The sequence below is a fragment of the Saimiri boliviensis genome, chromosome 6 (genome assembly GCF_048565385.1).
Source record: "Saimiri boliviensis isolate mSaiBol1 chromosome 6, mSaiBol1.pri, whole genome shotgun sequence".
Lineage (NCBI taxonomy): Eukaryota > Metazoa > Chordata > Mammalia > Primates > Cebidae > Saimiri > Saimiri boliviensis.
Genome location: NC_133454.1, coordinates 46069784 through 46076220, shown reverse-complemented (window position 1 = coordinate 46076220; position 6437 = coordinate 46069784). Strand labels below are relative to the sequence as shown.

Genomic DNA, 6437 nt, shown 5'->3' with positions numbered 1-6437 from the left:
GGGTGGATGACCTGAGGTCGGGAGTTAGACCACTCTGGCCAACATGGTAAAACTCCATACAAATTTTTTTTTTAATTTGTAGTCTCTACTAAAAATACAAAAAAATTAGGTGGGCATGGTCTCAGATGCCTATAATCCCAGCTACTCGGGAGGCTGAGGCAGGAGAATTAAGCTCTTGAGCTCAGGAGGTGGAGGTGGCAGTGAGCTGAGATCGGGCCACTGCACTCCAAACTGGGCAACAGAGTGAGTCTCTCTTATTATTTTTGAGACGGAGTTTTGCTCTTGTTACCCAGGCTTGAGTGCAATGGCTCTATCTTGGCTCACCGAAACCTCTGCCTCCTGGGTTCAGGCAATTCTCCTGCCTCAGCCTCCTAAGTAGCTGGGATTACAGGCACGCGCCACCATGCCCAGCTAATTTTTTGTATTTTTAATAGAGATGGGGTTTCACCAAGTTGACCAGGATGGTCTCGATCTCTTGACCTCGTGATCCACCTGCCTTGGCCTCCCAAAGTGCTGGGATTACAGGCTTGAGCCACCGCGCCTGGCCGTGAGTTTCTCTTTAAAAAAGGAAAGAAAGAAAGAAAGGAAAATAAAGACAAAGAAACAAAAGAATGGCGTAGAGCAAGCATCCCCAAACTTTTTACACAGGGGGCCAGTTCACTGTCCCTCAGACCGTTGGAGGGCCGCCACATACTGTGCTCCTCTCACTGACCACCAATGAAAGAGGTGCCCCTTCCTGAAGTGCGGCGGGGCGGCCGGATAAATGGCCTCAGGGGGCCGCATGCCGTAGTTTGGGGATACCTGCTGTAGAGCAACAGCTTGGGCTGCTGAACTAAGAATATCTATAGTTATTTATTGATAATATGCTAAACAAGGTTTGGGTTATTCATGGGTTATTCATGGATTTTTCATGAGTTTTCTGGGAAAGGGGTGGGCAATTCCCAGAACTGAGTGTTCCTCCTTCTTTTAAACCATATAGGGTAACTTCCTGATGTTGCCATGGCATCTGTAAACTGTCATGGTGCTGGTGAGAGCATCTTTTAGCATGCTAATGTATTTAACTAGCACATAATGAGCTGTGGGAAGGGCTAGAAGTACTCTCAGTGCCACCTTGGTTTTGGTAGCTTTTGGCTGGCTTCTTTATTGCAACTTATCAGCAAGGTCTTTAGAACCTGTATCTTGCACCAACCTCCTATCTCATCCTGCACCTTACAATGCCTAACCTTCTGGGAATGCAGCCCATCAGGTCTCAGCCTTATTTTACCCAGCCCCTACTCAAGATGGAGTCTCTCTGGGGTCAATGCCTCTGACAGTCATAGCTTACTGCAGCCTCGAACTTTTGGGCTCAAGGGATTCTTTTGACTCCTGAGCGTCCTGAGTAGCTAGGACTATAGGTATGTGCCAGTGCGTCTGGCTAATTTTTATAATTTTTTTTGTAGAGATGGGGTTTCACTATTTTGATCAGGCTGGTCTCAAAAATCCTGGGCCCAAGAGACCTTACTGCTCCAGCCTCCCAAAGTGTTGGGATTACTCGAGTGAGCCTCAGCACTGGCCAGTTATGAACTTTTTTTTTTGAGAAGGAGTCTTGCTCTGTTGCCAGGTGCCAGGCAGGAGTGCAGTGGCGCGATCTTGGCTAGCTGGGATTAAAGGCGCATGCCACCACACCCAGCTAATTTTTGTACTTCTTTAAAGACAGGGTTTAACTATGTTGGCCAGGATGGTCTCTATCTCCTGATTTATAATCTGCTTCTGCCTCCCAAAGTGTTGGGATTACAGGTGTGAGCCACTGCCTGGCCATGAACATTTTTACGGGTTGAATCACAGTGCCAAACAGCTTTATAAAGAGATTATTTCAGTTTACACTCCCACTCAAAATGTCTGAGAGTACCCTTGTTATCTCACCAGCCTTGAATGTTATCTTTTACTTAAATATTTACTAATATGATACCCAATTAAAATGTTGCATTTTTGGTCTGTTTGCTCTTGCAGAGGATAGGATAAAATCAAAGCTTTTGGAGTCAAATGTACATTTGGGTTTGGTCGCTGCTCTGCCACTTCCTAGCCTTGTTACATTGGGAAATTACTTAACTCTTTTTTTTTTTTTTTTTTTAGGCGGAGTTTCGCTCTTGTTACCCAGGCTGGAGTGCAATGGCGCGATCTCGGCTCACCGCAACCTCCGCCTCCTGGGCTCAGGCAGTTCTCCTGCCTCAGCCTCCTGAGTAGCTGGGATTACAGGCACGCGCCACTATGCCCAGCTAATTTTTTTTTTTGTATTTTTAGTAGAGACGGGGTTTCACCATGTTGACCAGGATGGTCTCCATCTCTTGACCTCGTGATCCATCCACCTCGGCCTCCCAAAGTGCTGGGATTACAGGCTTGAGCCACCGCACCCGGCTACTTAACTCTTTTTAAGCTGTCTTTATTTATCGACTGTTTTTTAAAAGGGTCAGTAATAGTATTTACCCCAGAGGGTTGTTGTAACGATTCAAATAGACAGTCACATAAAAAATTTCACACCAGTGTCTGGCACATGACCAATGACAGTGAATCCTTCACTTTCAGTTGCAAAAGTGTGTTATATAGTTTCCTTTGATTAGTGTACTATGTAGAAATTTACATAATACTTTTTTTCTTACCTACTTCATGGGAAGTATTACATAATACTTTGACTATGCTGGCAATCTGATGTGGTAGGCTGAACAATAACCAGGATAATTCTTGCACCCTAGGGAGAAGATAAGGGAGTGACTTTATCGTGGTGTTTAAGAACCACAAGAACCTATTTGGTTACAAAGCACACACCTGGTTCCCATCCTTGAGGAATTTGCTATCTACACGCCCTTGAGTTTAACCCTTGAGACTCTTGGGGGCTTTTAATTGTTCAGAGAGGTCTCAAAGGGCAATAGTGGAAACTCACTGAATAGGCAGCCTAGTGAAAGTGATTTGCAGATATTTCCTGGAAAAGCTACTCTCACTGAAGGTAAATGCTAAGGCAGGAGTATAGGAATTACTTGTTCTATAAAAGTAAGTACACTCAGGAGTTTTGTTACTTGAATCTAAAGTTTGTTCACAAAAGATAAGGTAAATAAAGTGTTGCAAGCAGGGCAAGCCAGGCGAGTCTGATTTTGCACACTTGCTGTTTGTATATTCCTATCAAGTTTTGCTCCCCGAATCATCCCAGCAGACAATACTGAGGGGAGTCAGCATGCATTGGACGACAGAAGACTCATCCCGAAGTCAGGAGCTTCCTGTCTCACCCCAGCCACTAACTAAAGTGAGTGGGCTAGACTTGGTCTAAGATCGAATGCCTGACTTTCTCTAAGTCTAGAATTACGTAGGTTTGGCGGCTCTTTGGGGCCCTACTTCCAACTTTTTCTTGCTAACCCACTCCTTCCAACTGCCAAGGCATGTCGTTGGTAATAAAAAATTATCACACTAAAGAACAGGGATCTGGGAAATTAAAATTTTAAAAAATTAACACACATCCTTGCTTGGATTAAAATTTGCACTCCTGATTTGTGGCCATATCCTTTGAGGTTTTGGTGAAGTTTAAAAATTGTCGCTGAAAAATTAACTTTTTCTAGTTGGTTGAAACCTGCCAAAATAATCAAAACGTTCTTTGTGGCAAATCTAAATTCCGCTCAGGTAGGCCCTTTTCTCTCTCCCAGTCCAGGATCTTCAAACCTAACAGCCAACTCTCACGCTCCATTTGGTCCCCGGCTCCCTCTGGGAAGAATTTCTCCTCTGGGGGCGACGGCACCGCCCTCAGTGAGTTTGCTGGCACCAGCGGGAGTTTCAAGTTTCCACTCACGGGGGAGGCGGCGGACGCACTCAGAGCTTCGGGCTGGGAGGCTCTGCTTCCCTCGACCGCAGGCTTCGCCCGAGCCCGGCGCTGTCAGGAAGGGCTCGACCCTGCTGCCGGTTCGCCCTAGTTCCCTGGGGACTCCCGGACCCGCCGCCTCCTCCCTCGCGCTAGCCGCCCGGGGACCGCGACCCCCGGCCACGCCCGGAGCCAGGCCTGCGGCGGCGAGCCCGCGGGAGGGGCGGGGCGCGGGCGGCCCCCGGCGGCGGCGTCGGTGCTCCGGCCGCGGCGCGAGGCCGGCCGGCCGGCGGGGGGAGGCGGGGGGCGCAGGGCAGCCCCGCCTTTTCCCCGAGGAGGTGCAGGGCGGCCATATTGCGGAGCTGTCTGCGGCGGCGGCGGCGGCGCCTCTGGTCTCCCGCGGCCCAGCGCTCGCACCGCTGCCTCTCCCTCCCTGCCGCGGCCGCGCCGCCGCGCAGCGCCCCAGCCACACGCCGGCGGGTAGGAGCCGCTCGCTCTCCGGGTAAGCCGCGGCGCCCTCCCTTCCCCCACTCCCCGCTCCCGCTTCCTCCGGAGACGCTGAGGTGGCGGCGAGAAGTTGCGGGGCCCGCGCTGCCCGGCCGTGGCGCCGCTGCCGGGGCCTGGCGCGCCTTCACTCGCGCCCCGCCGGCCGAGGCGCCCCGGTGGTAACGGCCCGGCCGGCCAGGCTCCTCCCGGGGCTGGCGGGGACCGCGAGGCCCTGCCCGAGTCTTGGTGGAAGGTGGAACCGCGGCCCGAACGTGCCCGGTCGGGCCAAAGTCAACCTGCGCCGCCGCGCGCTCCTCCTCTCCTCTGGGCGCGGAGTCAGCCTTCAGCGTCGGCCTCGGACCCCCGCGCCCTGGGGACGGTGGGTTCCCGGGTGCCTGCAGTGGGCCCCGGGCCCGGGCTGGCATGGCCCCGAGGGTTGTTTGAAAATCCAGATAGCGTAGGCAGAATTCAGTTTTGCATTTATTAAAACTTGTCTCCCGGCCTCCCGTTTGAAAGGAAGGGTGTTAAATTACTAGAGAGCGTGCGTTCCGCCCCAGTGGCAAAGGGGTTGTTGCTTGACGGGGTTTGGGGCGCCAGCCGCTCCCGCCGCCCGCTCCCGCCAGGCCGGGGCCGCAGTTCCCGGCCGCAGCTCTACCTGCTGCTGTGGCTGCTCGTGGAGCCCCGTAACTTTCTCTGGCCCTGGAGGCCGCTCAGTTTAGTGTGTCAGACCCCAGCAGACGAGTTCAGTACATGGTAGCACCCTTTCCCTTGGAACGATTTTAAACTCAGTTCCCTGACTAACTTTGAAAGGGGGCAGTGCTTCCCCCCCCCCCCCCCCCCAGTTTAAACAGACTACATCATTTCCTAGACAGATGTCCTGTTTTTTCAAACATTCCCAGTATTTGGTATTTTTTTCTTCTTAAATTCTACCACTAAGATCCTAGGAAACAAGGTATTTTTTTCTGAAAGCGTATTAGTGAGGTTGGAAATGTGTTAAAAGCCAACTTCATAAAAATCTATTTTAAAATACAGTTGAGATTTTTGTGGAAGACACGTTGCTGAGGAGCTCGATGGCAGTCCTGTGGCTCCAAGACTGGCAGGATGTAAATGCAAAAGCCTAAAATAGTAAGAGTTTATCTGATAAACGAGTGCTATGACATAGACATTGCAATCTATTGTTTACGGAGCACACATTTTGTTTCTTTCTTTTTCTTTTTCTTTTTTTTTTTTTAGAACACTAAATACTCTTTTATATGACTGATGGAGCTAAGAATGAACAATTACCCCGTTCATGTTGCCGGATAAATAATGGCTTGATCCATTTGCCAAAACAGCATCATTGGATTTGAGAAAGGAGACTAATATTCAGGATTGCAGTTTTTTATTTTCAGGATTTGCTTTCCCCAGTGTGCTTGATCTACCAGGGACTAATACTTCAAATACAGCAACATGTAAAACACGCCTTTCGAAGTTAATAATATGCTGTAAAGAGGACTGCAATGACTTTGTTTCTTGGCTTAATCACTTTCTTATGTATGATGGAATTTAATAAACAGTTGGTATATTATTAGTGAGGAATGAATAGGCATTGGCATTCTTTACGATTTTGTGTGAGACAGAATTTGATTATGGCGTTGAAAAAACGTTAAGTTCTTGACCTTAGGAATCACATACAATGTTTTGTTCACTCCTGTATCTCCAACGTGAAGAGTATGTAGGAGAGTCTCAGAAGTAGCTGTAGAATAGATTAGTTAATTTGGATATAGGGAAAATATGTTGAGTCTTTTTTTTTTTTAATTATAATTACTTAGCTGAAAGTCAAATTGATTATTTTTCTTTTAATGGTAAGAAATGATAGACTTCACTGTTCTTTCCTTCCTTTGCTAAATCTCAGTAGCCTCAGGGATGGGAAACGGGTTGTTTTTCGTTTATTGGTTCACCATTCCCAAGAGCAGAATTGGATTTTTTTTTCTTTTTTTTGAGGTGGAGTGTCTGTCTGCTCAGGCTAGTGTGCAGTGGTACGATCTCGGCTCACTGCAACCTCCGCCTCCTGGGTTCAAGTGATTCTCGTGCGTCAACCTCCCTAATAGTTGGGACTACAGGTATGCACCACTCACTATGCCCTGCTAAT

At 49.0% G+C, this 6437-nt stretch overlaps 1 protein-coding gene across 3 annotated transcripts in view; it reads left to right on the top strand.

Moving 5' to 3' along the window:
* The first annotated feature begins 4170 nt into the window (after positions 1 to 4170).
* RDX (radixin) overlaps positions 4171 to 6437 on the top strand; it is a 106085-nt gene continuing 103818 nt past the window's right edge. For 2 of the 3 annotated variants that reach the window (XM_039470946.2, XM_074400560.1), the window contains exon 1: positions 4171 to 4322. The gene's annotated coding sequence lies outside the window, so the exon portion shown is untranslated. Of the gene's footprint in view, positions 4323 to 6171; positions 6409 to 6437 lie in introns of those variants that run through there. The other variant, XM_074400561.1, reaches the window with a different exon arrangement.